This window comes from Armigeres subalbatus, chromosome 3 (assembly GCF_024139115.2).
Source record: "Armigeres subalbatus isolate Guangzhou_Male chromosome 3, GZ_Asu_2, whole genome shotgun sequence".
NCBI lineage: Eukaryota > Metazoa > Arthropoda > Insecta > Diptera > Culicidae > Armigeres > Armigeres subalbatus.
Genome location: NC_085141.1, coordinates 256248090 through 256263798, shown reverse-complemented (window position 1 = coordinate 256263798; position 15709 = coordinate 256248090). Strand labels below are relative to the sequence as shown.

The 15709-nt window shown below is 48.9% G+C and overlaps 1 long non-coding RNA gene across 1 annotated transcript; it reads left to right on the top strand.

Moving 5' to 3' along the window:
• Positions 1-4016: 4016 nt before the first annotated feature.
• On the top strand, positions 4017-5174 carry LOC134219109 (uncharacterized). The gene is made up of 3 exons (XR_009981488.1): positions 4017-4071; positions 4132-4204; positions 4283-5174. It is a non-coding gene; the product is annotated as an uncharacterized LOC134219109 (long non-coding RNA).
• Positions 5175-15709: the final 10535 nt, after the last annotated feature.

Sequence of the window (15709 nt, the reverse complement as noted above, 5' to 3'; positions counted from 1 at the left end):
TGGACAATGCTCGAGGAGGACTTGCAAGCACTCGGAGTGTTCGAGAGACGGGTGCTTAGGACCATCTTTGGCGGTGTGCAAGAAGACGGTGTGTGGCGGCGAAGAATGAACCATGAGCTCGCCCAACTCTACGGCGAACCCAGTATCCAGAAGGTAGCTAAAGCCGGAAGGGTACGACGGGCAGGACATGTTGCAAGAATGCCGGACAGCAACCCTGCAAAGATGGTGTTCGCTTCCGATCCGGCAGGTACGAGACGACGTGGAGCGCAACGAGCGAGATGGGCAGACCAGGTGCAAAACGACTTGGCGAGCGTGGGGCGTATCCGAGGATGGAGAGATGCGGCCTCGAACCGTGCATTGTGGCGTCAAATTGTTGATTCAGTGTTATCTGTTTAGATGTTAACTAAATAAATGAAAAAAATGAAATTATCAGCATTGATACTGTGGTGTTCCCGTTTACCTCGTACAGGATGTCAAATACTGACTTGAAGACATAGTGTCTTTTACATGCGCTGAGCAAGAATCTCTTGACATAGAAGCTCGTCAGATGATAAGCTTCCTGGTAACCTAAACTGACCATTTAATCATTCTTTGTTACTGTGACCTTGGCAAGTTACTGCGGGTGGTAAGTTATTATTCTCGTTTCTACCAAAAACGATCGAAACGCTATACGATGCCATAATATTAGTCTCTCAGGCAGTCACCTGAACTAGACTGCTCGCTTAAATCGCTGATCCGTTCAGTCCAAGGTAGTAAATTCTCGAAGGGAGTCAGTTGGTCGGAGTTCTGCCAAAACGCACCAAGCGCTTTTCTGACTGACTTGTGATATTTTGTTCGTACAAGGAAAACGAGAATCATTTCATATCAATTCATGAATACATTTGTTGTAGGATATCCTCAGATATGGGGTTGAGGGATATCCGCTACGATTCACGATCAACTAAATGGTGCGGTGCTTTTTGGAGAGGGTTTTGATGAGGTTAACGCGGGGTTTGCAGGCTTCCTTTACCGCTCGGAAGTGCGGTAAAAAGGAAAGTTTCCGGTCGATGTCAACACCAAGTACACGGACGATCTTCCGGTTGGGGATGGCCTCCGTGCCGAGTTTAATGGATGGCCCCGCTAACTGGTGCCGCCCGCTGCACACGTGTCCCCGGACACATTTACTGGCGTTGAGTACAAAACCGACGGAAGAAACCCACCGAAGAATGGTGGTAACTGCCGCTTGGGTTCTAATCCTGGTTCTTCCGGGTGTACTTCCAACAACAACCAACAGGATGTCGTCTGCGTATACAAATACGTAGACATTTGCAGGCAGAGAGTTGAAGACCCCGTCCATAGCGATGAGGAATAATGTTACCGCTAGGACCGACCCTTGGGGGACGCCGGTTTCTTCGGGATACTCGTTGGATGCAGTGCCGCCGATGAGCACCTGGAAGGTTCGTCGAGAGAGGAAGTTCTTGATGAATGCAAGCATGTTGCCAGTGATGCCCCAGTCTTGTAACTTTCTAAGGACCAATGGGGTCCAGGTCCGGCTGAAAGCTTTGGCGATGTCAAGTGACACTAGGTCAACATGCTTGCCTTCCTCGTACGCCTCTTGGAGCACACTACCCAGGTTGGCAAAATAGGTGCTGGTGCCATATCCTGGGCGGAAAGCGTGTTGACGATGGCCTAACCTTCCGTCCGCTTCCAATTTTTCCCTAAGCCGCCGATTGACCATCCTTTCGACAGTTTTGGACGCGCATGAGGTCAGGGAGATTGGCCTAAATTTGGAAGCATCGCGACTGTTTACACTACTCTTCGGGATGGGAATGACATAGCTTTTCCTCCACTCGTCAGGAAAAGTGCGGTTTTCCCAAATGTTGTTGACGAGGTTCAGAAAAAGGGCCTTCGCGGCCGGAGAGAGCCGTTTGATCATGGGATACCCCAACTCATCCGGCCCGGATGAGTTCCCGTTGCACTTGGCGAGCGCGTGGGCCAACTCTCCTGCTGAAAAGGGCTGGTTCAGCAGGCAGCCGGGGGGGTCCGCGGGAATAAGAGGGAATGAAGATTATGGGAAGTGATGTTTCTCTGGAAGTCTGCTGGGTACTGGGAAACAGCTACCAGGGAAGCAAAATAGTCGCCGAGAGCATTCGCGACTTGTGCAGGGTCAGAGATTGTGCGGTTGCCCTGATCGAGGTGGATTGGGGTACCCCTCGATTTCCCACTAATCGCGTTTACCCGCCTCCAAAGTTCGGCGGAGGTCTGGGACGGGTGATGCTATCGATGAAATCCTCCCATTGCTTGGATTTTGCTTCCCTGATAATGATCTTACACTGTCGGTGTTTCTCCTTATACAGATCTAGGGCGTCAGGCCTGAGAGGGTGTTTGGGACTTGGGACCGAAGGGCTTTTCGCATGTCCTTAACCACACGCCGAGTTTCCTTGGACCACCATCTAAGGGCGCGACGGCCGGGACTGCTGTGCTGCGACAAGAACCATGCTGGTGAAGTCGGAAATGGACGATGGAGGTTGGTCCGCGCAGGCCGTTGACGTGGCGCGCTCGTACTCCTCCCAGTCCGCTTCATCGTATTTCCAACGGGGTCGCTTAACTTCCACAGGAGGGGGTGCGTTAGTGGAGATCTGGATCGGGTAGTGGTTACTACCGTATAGGTCGGTGCTGGCTTCCCAGGAGAAACGCCACAGAACTGACCTACTTACCGCGGATACGTCGATGGCAGTTGCGGAGTGCCCGTTGAAAAATGTAGGAGCCCCATCATTGAGGGTGACGAGGTCGCTTTCTTGGAACGCTTCGGCTAGGACGGAGCCGCGAGGGTCGGCCCTTGATCCTCCCCACATGAGGTGGTGGGCGTTCATGTCCCCGAGGAGGAGTAGGCGCCGCAGGGGATGTACACATTGATGATCGTGATAGGCATAGCTCCATGTAGCCGGACACCGACAGCCGGCAGGTCCTCATCGGTTATTCGAGGACATCGAAGGGGATGTCCACCAGCACCCCGATAGCTACAGAGTGCCTAATATTGTTCCCAACCTTGCTGGTCCAACGGTACTTGCCTCCGAGCGTTCGGTCCATGAGGGCGTCGGAAACTCGGTTCACCTCTTGGAGAGCGATGGTCCATGGTAAGCTGTGGTGAGCCAGCAGCTCAAGGTTCGGAAGGTTTTTCCAGTACCCGTTGATGTTCCATTGGAGGCAGTACTTAACTTCCAGCGGGAGGGCCGGGGTTGGGAAAGGGGACGATAAAGAAGGGGGAGTGTTTCTTACCGTACCTGGAGGAATCCTGGACGGGCCGGAGCCGATGGAAGAGGATGATCCACTGGCTGGCCCGGAGCTCGATGCGTCAAGGGGTGACGACGAGGAAGAACTGGAACCACTGGACGATACATTGTGCGGCCGGGGAGAGCCGGCTCGGCTAGTACCGCTTGAAGTGGGAGAGGAGCCACAGATGTGGGACTTATCACCCGGGTTGGAGTGCCCGGGGAGCCCAAGACGCTTGTAACGAGCATGTCCGTTCTTTAAATGTTATCGTATTTCCTTCAGCATTAAATATCCGTAATATTGTAATTAGTTTGAACCAGCCTAACACTGGAAAGTACACCCGTTGCATGAATATATCTTCGAATTCACGAGTAGCGTCCCACAGACATTCATTTAAATGAGTTCCTACCCTAGCCAACTCGCACATGCTGTAACCGCCCAAAAAGGGAAAAGTGATAGCAGCAGATATGAAATTTGCGCGCTTGCTGCTGTGCATTGACCCCCGGAGGAATGCATTCAGGGGATATTGAACTTATCCCGAATGGGTCCGCTCTCTCAGATTTAGCGAGCTGGGTGATGTAAAGCCTTTCGCGTAGACTAATCCCCCTCCCTTTAACCTTGATCGTTTCGCGAGCGTGGGAATTATCCAACCTTCGGATTTCCTCTCAGGATTTCCCGAAGGTTATGATTGCGAAGGCAATTAATAATACGCACCTTGATCTGAGGGAAAATTGACCTCGATCGATCATTTCGTTCTGGCTAGTGGAAGAGGCAGGAGTGATCGAATTTTAAGTGTCGCGCCGTGATGTGTGTTTAAAGGTAAATAAAATATTAGCATGCTTTAATTTAATTAATTTTACTAAAGTCTTTCCTTATTAGTTGAGTCAGCTAAGGAAAAGTGCCAAGTTCCGTATAGCTACTAGTTTCGTGCGTGCGTTTTAGTATTGTGCAGGTAATTTGTCGGTCAATATTGTGTACATTATGTGTGTGTGCTAATCATGTCGTCGAACGACACCACGTGTTTAATTAGGTTTGTGGCATACTGCGAAACCCCACACATCGCACCCCAAAGCCAACGATCGCTTCTGACCCCACTGTCAGCTACGAGGGTTTCCCGGAAGTACGTCGACCGGAAGAGGGCTTGCGTACGTTTCATCGCGCCCTAGGCAGAGGTTGCAGTCATCCGAGTTCATCGTCAAATTGCGCACTGTCGGTAGTTCATCGACGCCGTCGCGTGAAGCCCACAGACCGGAGGGAATATCATCTGCGTCAACGTCAGCGACGCGAGCTTCGATCAACGGTGCTCATCGAATGAACGACCGTTTGATTTTCGAATTCCCTCCACCAAAAGCGTACGCAAAGCAAACCGTAAGTAATCATGCATGATTAAGTAAGTCCATGCGCATGGCTCAGTTCCCGCCGCTACCGAAGAACTAGCAGTAAGTAGCGTGCCAATCGAAACTTTCACGTGGCTGTCCTTAGTCCCCGCGCTTGCGCTGACAGCCACGCTTCTGAGCACACACACCTAAACCGACACGGAATGAACACACTGCACGCATAGAACTCAACACACGCTCCGAATGAAGACAGAGGTTAGATAGAGAAAGAGAGAGTAAGGGAAAGCAAACAGTAGGCCTAGGCAGAGAGGAGAATGGAAACATGAAGAGAAATATATGTATGTGAAAATGAATCTGTTCTGAACATTTGTAGTGATATGTTGTTTTGTTAATGCTGGTAGCATAAATGCAGGCGAACCGTCGTTCGTAAAAGTCTATCCCGAATGCAATGCGAGAATAAAGTTGGTTAAAGTTTAGCATGTTAATCGGTCGTTAATTTATTTTTATTATTTATTATATTTTGCTGGGGCGGTTCCCCGAAACAACCACGATAACTCCCTATTCTTTTATAGCAGGATTCGCAGGTTCTTTCAGGTCATCCAGTGATGATAAAAGGGCGTAAGTATTGTTTCGCAATCGCCTAATTCCTGCGCTAGTAAATCGATTTCCCTTCCCCTTTTCCCCTTCATTGTCTTCACCCCCAGTCTTACGTCACCCGATTCGTTCCCTCTCTGAAAACGGGAGTAATTAGACCCATTCCCTGGGGGTCTCAGCGGCCGGGCAGCCCTATATCTGGAAGGTGGTCTCCGAAAGGAGTGGCGCTTAAACCACCTATCTTATTTCCCCGGGAAACGTGCGGGTTGGCGGGTTATACGCTGAAACTGTTGGGACTTATGGCCCGGGTGGAAGTCCCCGGGTTGCCCGGAAAGCGGCCTTGGAAAGAGGGAGAGGTTTGTGGTGACTTGAAGATGTTTGCTTTGCGCTTGCAGCTTGCATCCCACGTCGTCCGTCGGGGAGTAAAAAAGCGTTCCGAGAACGCCAACAGGAAAACGCTTGCTTCCCTCAGAGTCCACCGGAGAAACAGCGGCTTGATACCTTGCGCTTGCTAGGCTTGTAGGGGGATGATGCGTCCCTCTTCCGTCTATCCAATGGTGCCGGAGGTTGTTCCCCAGTTCCGGTGTGGGAATGACGTCCGCACTGGGGGGGCCCGACTACCAAAGAATCTGGACAAGCTCTTCTTTATTTCTTCGTCCTCTGGATGCCGAAGTCGGTCCGGTCGTTCCGGTTGGGTTTTGACGTCCGGTCTACCGGCGCTCCGACGATCTAGGGCTCCACATTGTAATTCTTCGTCCTCGGCCTTTACCAGGCGCCGGGGTCGTTCCAAAGGTTCCGGTTGGGGTATAGCGTCCGGTCCAATGGTGCCTCGGCTACCTGGGTCCGACGTCGGCTCATTGGTGTTGGTGGTGTTCGAGATTTGTGGCACGTTGGAGGCTGTAATATTGGAGTTGAATTATTTAGCGGTAGAACCGCTGTTCTTGGCGTTAAGCCGTTGGGTTTTTGGGATACTCTTGGGCTCGGTGGTTGGATCTGGCGACGTGCTGGCGATATTCCTCTTCCCGGCGATCCTGAGGCCGGAAGTTTTAGGAGATACCCGCGCTTTAGTGACACTGGTGGGTGTCGAATGTGCAGATCGTTCTGCGGTTGCCGATCGTTTCGGCGTAACGTCACCTGAGTTCACTCTCTCCTTGATGGGGAGGAGTGAGAGGAAGACAGGGTCAGGGGAGATCCGAGAAGTATCTTGGGAGTCAGCTTTGGATAGGGTCTGAGAGGTGGGTTCGACTTCGGTAGAGGAGCTGTTATGGGCACGGCTGGGCCCTTCCGGTTTCTCGACGGACGTGAGTGTGTCGTCCATCAAGTCGATTTCATCAATTCCGATTGACTGGGGAGTTGCTGCTGTATATTAACAGCCCAGAGCCGGTGGTTTGGAAGTGTCTGGAAGTGAGCTGCCAAGTAAAGAAAGTTGGACTTCACCAAATATTTTCGATTATTTTAAACTTTGAGCGAGAGTAAAGTCTTATATCCGAGGAAATAAACCCAGTAATGCTTGACATTATCATCAACATCCATGGCACATTTTACGTGTGAGAATAGCAAGGACGTTTTTTATTATTTAGTAATTTGAGTTGATCATTTAGTAGATTTTCAATAACTCATTCCAGAGGATGAATTCCAAAATGTGTTGAATAGTGGGAAGGTTTTCCTACAACTCGACTTCAAGTCAATACACGAGTCGATACACCGAAGACGGCCTCACAGTTGAGGTCGAAATACATATCTGTAAAGATAACAAAACGTAGTGGAATTGAATGGCAAAGTTCTAAACCCGTCTCAGATCAAACTACCTTTCATTGAATATTATAGAAGCAAATCAGCAATACCGAAAATCGTCTCGCAAACTTAGTGGTCTCCTGGAAACATTGTCCAACATCAACGAGCTCAATCCTCTTTTCGTAAACAACAGCAACCGCATTACAAACTGTTCCGCATTGCTCTCCCGAAGTTCGATAACGGAAGCGTCCCGTGTTGATATTAAATTCTGAATAATTCCATTCCCGAGCAACCGCACAAGCACTTGTGAAAGCATCTTTGTCTTCTCACAAATTCCACCACCTGCTAGCTGAAGAAGCCTCCCTCAATCCCAACCGTCCACACCTTTCCAAGTTCAACGTCTTTCCCGCCAGCGTTGTAGTATTTCTTATTTAAATTCCACAACCCATTTTATCATTTTGCGCAACCTCAGCTTATGCATTTTTAATCAAGCCGATTCCGTTCGTCCCCCACTTAAGCGACACATCTCGAGCTTCTTCCGGAACGATAGCACCCGTGGCCGTAGTTCAATTTTTCACCATTGGCATCATCGCCAAAACGAACGAACGAACGAACGAAAAGCCCGGTGGGATTCGTGAAATGTGCGAGAACCGGTTCCTCTCATCAGCCCATTACATCGCATCGGTGGAAAACTTTTCGTTTTCGAATTTTAATGCTGGAAGTGATTTTTCCCGCCCCGTGCGCCCCAATCTCGGCGAACGCGACAACCCTAACCTTCCTAACCCGGCCCAATCCGACCAACCAACCAACAACGCCGAGGACGACATATCGCGTTATCACGGCCACGTTAATTATGTACGACCTTTCAACAACGCGCCTCCGCCGCCGTGGAGCTCTCGAGTCTGGTCTGACTGGATTGTAGCAACGTCGAATAACAGAGAAGAGGATATTGCAGTGCAGCGGAAAGAGCTTTATTCCCATACCACATACAGGTCGTCGTCGCCGTCGTCATCTTTACCATCCAAGGGAACGGCCTGTTGGGAAACTTTGCTCTTTTTGCTCTTTTCTGCGGGACACCTCCGTTGGCGAACAGCTGGCGAAGGGTGAATCGCGCCAGGGATTATGAAAATGTAACTACCGACTCTGGAACGTGTCGGTGGTATCATACAAATGGGAATCGAGTAAATGCTGAACTTGGAGGTCGTATTTTTTTTGGTTTTTGTCTAACTGGATTAGAAACTGTTCTCATTTCGCCGATTTATACAGGTCAGAATCGATTCTCCGGACATTTATGTAAGTGGGTGGAAAACTGAAAAATTGAATTCTGGCTTTTTCATGTTGATGGAATTTTAAAAAATTTTACAGAACATGGAATGGTTGATTTTGCTGTAAATAAATTTCAGATAAATCCATTGGTATAGACAATTCGGAAATAAATTCAAGATTAATTTAAGACATCGAGGACCTTTTTGCTTTGTATCATACCATCTCAATATATTCTATACATTTATTATTCTATCCAATGTGTGTGTAAAGGTAGCTTCGAAAACAAGAGCTCGGTTAATCAAGCATTACACATCGGGCATTGAAACTTTGTTGCCTTCGGTACCGAAAGACGCCCGAAACAAAAATAATCAAATTTATTCTCGTCTCATCAAACCTTCCATTCATCGCCGTACCAAAGTGACGAAGTGATGGAATTTCTTGATTGGATGCTTGCACAAACCTGGGGCGTGACCCACCGCATCATTGTCGATCGATCGATCGAACGAAAGTCGGAGGAACGCTTGCTCCCCAGCTGAACATCCTCCGAGAAATTGGGTTCGGTGACGTCGCCATCATCGTCACCAACCACACCACGCGCGCCGGCATCGCCCAAACACAAAGAAGCAGCCAAATAATTTATCATAACTGAAATTGGATGCCGAATAGGGGCATGTGTTGTACGTGAGTGTGACTGTGTCTGTACGCCCAAGAGCAGCGCCACCACCGGATTGGAACCCGAAAGTTTCAGTCAGCTTCCACAAACCCAAAGCATCCAGGGATCCCTTTGAAGGGGGTTATAGGGCCGCTGCTGCTGCTGCTGCTCCTGCTGGCTGGAACCGAATGGGAAGATTATGCAAAATAATTTTCTTACCATAACGAAGCGAGCAACTACCGAGTCCGAGTTTCTTTGTTATGCAGTGAGTGAGAAAGTGCTATGTGTAGTGGGTATGTAGATTCTGTAGAGTAGGTTCGTACGTTTTTCATCTTCCTCGGAGAAATTTGGCACAAGATACAAGTTGATGTTCTTTGCGTTCGAAGAAGTTTGCAAGATTTGATGGGAGAGGGAGGGGGTAAACTGAACCCATCAACTACGCGATAAGGATAAGGGAGGAAGGGTAAAGAGCTAGAGAGAGTGTGTGAGAGCAGAACTCAATCGACACGCCGGAGTTTGTTCGTTAAGGAAAAGGAAGTCGTTGTTGCGGGGGGAAAAGTCAGATAGAACGTCCAATTACTTACACTTTGCCCTAATTCCCTAATATTTTCAGCCGGGATGTTCCCGCAGCTCTGGTTTTTTTTTTTGTTTCCTGGTATCTTCTCCGCTTCACTTAATTACACAACAATTTAAAAACGATCCGTTCACCTTGGAGTGTGGCGTTACTCTTCTCTTCTTTGCATGAATTCGATCTTATCTATGTAACACAGGAGCAAAATAAACTATCAACAATTAGTATTCACAGTTTCCGATTTGTTTTTATTTTGTCAAACAATTTCACCGTTACGTGTAAGATTTTTCAGTTTATCACTTATGAGCTAAATATCAAATAGTTTTATTTTTGTTTCACAGTTGTGATCTTACCGTGTGGTTCATTATAACAAGCACATTTCGCTTTTCCTTTTTTTTGTTTGTTTTGTTTATCAATAATTGTTGTATATATTTTACACGTTTTCATAATTGTTCTTAATAGCTTACCTTGCTTGGTTTTGTGTTCCGTTCAACAAACTCTCCGGTTCCCTAAAATACTCGAATTGCAATATGTAATTCTGTTTTTTTGATGTTGTTGGTTAGCTTTTTGTTTCCATTCCTGTATTCAGCTTGCGTATAAACTTATTGATAACTACAATTTACCGATGGTTTGATTTGTTGTTCTTTGTTGCCTTTGTTTTAGAGGAATGGGGGTTTAAATGACAGTGGAAGGGTTCCAGAAAATAAGGAATTCGGAAATACAGTGAAGTAAGCATGTGGTAAATTCGTTGTCAAACATAGACAATCAGTCAGACATGATACCATAATATTTAAACATTTTTTCGGTGAAATTTCAGAATTATACCTATAATGACTTTTCCTATTAATATTAGAAGTTTCATTATGGTTTTATAGAACTCTAATTGAGCAAAATATAATCCACAACCTACAGTATGGTTTATTTTTCCGTTTATATCAGTGATTATTTGAGAACTACAACATGCCTATCTTATTATAATCCACAGTGAGTTCATTAGGCAGCAGGTGTCGAGGGACACTCCACCCTTCGAGAATTGGGGCTTAGGTGTAGTACTCGCAGAAGATTGTGTCAAAGCATTGTAAAAATAGCTTAAAGGCACAACAGTCAAGTCCTTCTGCCTGTTGGGACTCTGAGTCCAAGCTACATCATTCTACCGAAAATGGTAGCAGCAATTTGATTATGACTGACTCAGGTTGTATATAAATTCTAATGTTTTGTGTTGCGCATGATCCTTTTCAATACTAGGTTGAAGCAGCTTGATTTGATTTAGAAGCGAAGGTATTTCTAGCGGAGAATACCATCTGTAAGGTATTTTTTCATGTTTCTTATCGTCGACTAACATCAATTAGAAAACATTTCGCTCTACCACAGAACAGGTGTGGTGGGACTATGTTCGGCGGGCCACTCCCCTGTACTCTGCGAGTTATGAGCAGGTATTGCAAACCATTCCATCATTAGATCATCTGAGCTAAGATACTTATAAAATGATGGGAAATTTATCTTAGTTATCTATCCGCCTAGTAAACATATAGGCATCTTTGCCGTAGAATGTGGTCTTTCCATGATTATAAAACGCTAGCAAACCTAGTGGTGGAAGTCAAGCTTTACTGAACAACACGCTTAAGACAGAGCAGCATCGCATGCTTTGCTGCCTCTTTCTTTCGCCTTGGATATAAGGACGGGAGTGCCGTAAGCAGACCCTATCAAAGCAACCATGTGCTGCTCCAAAAACATTACGCCAGGCTTGGTTTGGGAGGTTGGACTCTTATTACAGCCGCCTCTCCTTATCTGTATGTATATTGAACGGACCATCGTGATAATGAGAGTTCGATGAATTGAAATGGGTAGGGGAAGTGTACCGGTTTTGGCCAACTTAGTGCCTAATTTGGCCAACACTGAAAAATGAATTTTTTTTACAAAACCGCGAAGAAAGATAAGGGATATATCTCCTTTTAGAGCTTATAAGACCCTTGAAAATTGCTTTAATTTTCTTAATGCGAGAAATTGGCCAAATCAAGAAAATGGTCAAAATTAGTACAGTTACCCTACTAACTCGAAAACTGACTCGAAAAAAACTCGTTGCTATGAAAAAAGACAACAAAACAAATGTCATTTCCAGTTTTGATTTGTTCCTATTCCCCAAATATGCTCTAGTACAGCGGTTCTCAACCTGGGGTACATGTACCCCTGGGGGTACCTCGGACAAAAATGCGTAATGGCGGATGTATTAAAATTCCATTAAAAATCTATTGATCAAGTGTAATGTTTTTAATTTCATCATTCAATTTGTCTTGTACATAATATGCATGACGATCAGTAAACCAAAGTCTATTGAATCGTGCCCTCCACAACTCGCTCAGTGTATGAAGGACTGTGGACAACAGATCAAAAGCAAAAACGTCAAATGAACAAATTTAAAAAAAATCAATGCAGTCTACCTGATTGAGACAAAATGTTGAATAATATGTTAATAATATGCTTCTGAACTAAAATCTTGAGTTTTTTTTTTGCTTCTTTGCACGAGGATTGGAAGCATCCTTCTACGATTCTCGAAACCTCTTTCCAAGCAGCTCAGAAGCCTGCTTTCAAGATGCTCGGCTGCCTCTTTCTAGAGGCTCGGAGGACACCTTTCAAAATATTCGGAAGCCTCCTTTCAAGAGACTCTGAATCTTTCTTTTAAGAGGCTCAGAAGCTCCCTTTTAAGAGGTTTGGAAGCCTTCTATCAAGATGCTTGAAAGCCTCTTTTCAAGAGGCTCAGAGAACTTCTTTCAAGAGGTTCGGAAGCCCCCTTCCAAGAGGCTCGGAAGCCTCCTTCCAAGAGGCTCGGAAGCCTCCTTCCAAGAGGCTCGGAAACATCCTTCCAAGAGGCTCGGAAGCCTCCTGCCAAGAGGTTCGGAAGCCTCCTTCCAAGAGGCTCGGAAGCCTCCTTCCAAGAGGCTCGGAAGCCTCCTTCCGAGAGGCTCGTAAGCCTACTTCCAAGAGGGCTCTGAAGCCTCCTTCCAAAAGGGCTCGGAAGCCTCCTTCCAAAAGGGCTCGGAAGCCTCCTTCCAAAAGGGCTCGGAAGCCTCCTTCCTAAAGGGCTCGGAAGCCTCCTTCCAAAAGGGTTCGGAAGCCTCCTTCCAAAAGGGCTCGGAAGCCTCCTTCCAAAAGGGCTCTGAAGCCTCCTTCCAAAAGGGCTCTGAAGCCTCCTTCCAAAAGAGCTCTGAAGCCTCCTTCCAAAAGGGCCCGGAAGCCTGCTTTCAAAGGGCTCGGAAGCCTCCTTCCAAGAGGCTCGGAAGCCTCCTTCCAAGAGGCTCGGAAGCCTCCTTCCAAGAGGCTCGGAAGCCTCCTTCCAAGAGGCTCGGAAGCCTCCTTCCAAGAGGCTCGGAAGCCTCCTTCCAAGAGGCTCGGAAGCCTCCTTCCAAGAGGCTCAGAAGCCTCCTTCCAAGAGGCCTCAGAAGCCTCCTTCCAAGAGGCCTGTAAGCCTCCTTCCAAAGTGCCTGTAAGCCTCCTTCCAAGAGCTCTGAAGCCTCCTTCCAAAAGGGCCCGGAAGCCTGCTTTCAAAGGGCTCGGAAGCCTCCTTCCGAGAGGCTCGGAAGCCTCCTTCCAAGAGGCTCGTAAGCCTACTTCCAAGAGGGCTCTGAAGCCTCCTTCCAAAAGGGCTCGGAAGCCTCCTTCCAAAAGGGTTCGGAAGCCTCTTTCCAAAAGGGCTCAGAAACCTCCTTCCAAAAGGGCTTGGAAGCCTTCTTTCAAAATGGCTCTGAAGTCTCCTTCCAAAAGGGCTCGGAAGCCTCCTTCCAAGAGGCTCGGAAGCCTCCTTCCAAAAGGGTTCGGAAGCCTCCTTCCAAAAGGGCTCGAAGCCTCCTTCCAAAAGGGCTCGGAAGCCTTCGTCCAAAAGGGCTCGGAAGCCTCCTTCCAAAAGGGCTCGGAAGCCTATTTCCAAAAGGCCTCGGAAGCCTCCTTCCAAAAGGGCTCGGAAGCCTCCTTCCAAAAGGGCTCGGAAGCTTCCTTCCAAAAGGGTTCGGAAGCCTCCTTCCAAGCGGCTCGGAAGCCTCCTTCCAAAAGGGCTCGGAAGCCTCTTTCCAGAAGGGCTAGGAAGCCTTCTTGCAAAAGGGTTCGGAAGCCTCCTTCCAAAAAGGCTCGAAGCCTCCTTCCAAAAGGGCTCGGAAGCCTTCGTCCAAAAGGGCTCAGAAGCCTCCTTCCAAAAGGGCTCGGAAGCCTCCTTCCAAAAAAGCTCGGAAGCCTCCTTCCAAAAGGGCTTAAAGGCCTCCTTCCAAGAGGCTCGGAAACCTCCTTCCAAGAGGCTCGGAAGCTTCCTTCCAAGAGGCTCGGAAGCCTCCTTCCAAGAGGCTCGGAAGCCTCCTTCCAAGAGGCTCAAGCCTCCTTCCAAGAGGCTCAGGCCTCCTTCCAAGAGGCCTCGAAGCCTCCTTCCAAGAGGCTCAGAAGCCTCCTTCCAAGAGGCTCAGGAAGCCTCCTTCCAAGAGGCTCAGAAGCCTCCTTCCAAGAGGCTCGGAAGCCTCCTTCCAAGAGGCCTGGAAGCCTCCTTCCAAGAGGCCTGGAAGCCTCCTTCCAAGAGGCTCAAGCCTCCTTCCAAGAGGCCTCAGAGCCTCCTTCCAAGAGGCCTCAGAGCCTCCTTCCAAGAGGCTCAGCCTCCTTCCAAGAGGCTCTCGAAGCCTCCCTTCCAAGAGGCCTCAGAAGCCTCCTTCCAAGAGGCCTGGAAGCCTCCTTCCAAGAGGCTCAGAAGCCTCCTTCCAAGAGGCTCAAGCCTCCTTCCAAGAGGCTCAGCCTCCTTCCAAGAGGCCTCAAGCCTCCTTCCGAGAGGCTCGTAAGCCTCCTTCCAAAAGTGCTCGTAAGCCTCCTTCCAAAAGAGCTCTGAAGCCTCCTTCCAAAAGAGCTCTGAAGCCTCCTTCCAAAAGGGCCCGGAAGCCTGCTTTCAAAGGGCTCGGAAGCCTCCTTCCGAGAGGCCCGGAAGCCTCCTTCCGAGAGGCTCGTAAGCCTACTTCCAAGAGGGCTCTGAAGCCTCCTTCCAAAAGGGCCTCAAGCCTCCTTCCAAAAGGGTCTGGAAGCCTCTTTCCAAAAGGGCTTGAAGCCTCCTTCCAAAAGGGCTCTGAAGCCTCCTTCCAAAATGGCTCTGAAGTCTCCTTCCAAAGGGCTCAGAAGCCTCCTTCCAAGAGGCTCAAGCCTCCTTCCAAAAGGGTTCGGAAGCCTCCTTCCAAAAGGGCTCGAAGCCTCCTTCCAAAAGGGCCCTGAAGTCTCCTTCCAAAAGGGCTCGGAAGCCTCCTTCCAAGAGGCTCGGAAGCCTCCTTCCAAAAGGGTTCGGAAGCCTCCTTCCAAAAGGGCTCGAAGCCTCCTTCCAAAAGGGCTCGGAAGCCTTCGTCCAAAAGGGCTCGGAAGCCTCCTTCCAAAAGGGCTCGGAAGCCTATTTCCAAAAGGGCTCTGAAGCCTCCTTCCAAAATGGCTCTGAAGTCTCCTTCCAAAAGGGCTCGGAAGCCTCCTTCCAAGAGGCTCGGAAGCCTCCTTCCAAAAGGGCTCGGAAGCCTATTTCCAAAAGGCCTCGGAAGCCTCCTTCCAAAAGGGCTCGGAAGCCTCCTTCCAAAAGGGCTCGGAAGCTTCCTTCCAAAAGGGTTCGGAAGCCTCCTTCCAAGCGGCCTGGAAGCCTCCTTCCAAAGGGCTCTCAAGCCTCTTTCCAGAAGGGCTAGGAAGCCTTCTTGCAAAAGGGTTCGGAAGCCTCCTTCCAAAAAGGCTCGAAGCCTCCTTCCAAAAGGGCTCGGAAGCCTTCGTCCAAAAGGGCTCAGAAGCCTCCTTCCAAAAAGGCTCGAAGCCTCCTTCCAAAAGGGCTCGGAAGCCTTCGTCCAAAAGGGCTCAGAAGCCTCCTTCCAAAAGGGCTCGGAAGCCTCCTTCCAAAAAAGCTCGGAAGCCTCCTTCCAAGAGGCTCGGAAGCCTCCTTCCAAGAGGCTCGGAAGCCTCCTTCCAAGAGGCTCGGAAGCCTCCTTCCAAGAGGCTCGGAAGCCTCCTTCCAAGAGGCTCGGAAGCCTCCTTCCAAGAGGCTCGGAAGCCTCCTTCCAAGAGGCCTGGAAGCCTCCTTCCAAGAGGCTCAGAAGCCTCCTTCCAAGAGGCTCAGGCCTCCTTCCAAGAGGCTCAGGAAGCCTCCTTCCAAGAGGCTCAAGCCTCCTTCCAAGAGGCTCAGAGCCTCCTCCAAGAGGCTCAGAGCCTCCTTCCAAGAGGCTCAAGCCTCCTTCCAAGAGCTCAGAAGCCTCCTTCCAAGAGGCTCAAGCCTCCTCCAAGAGGCTCAAGCCTCCTTCCAAGAGGCCTGGAAGCCTCCTT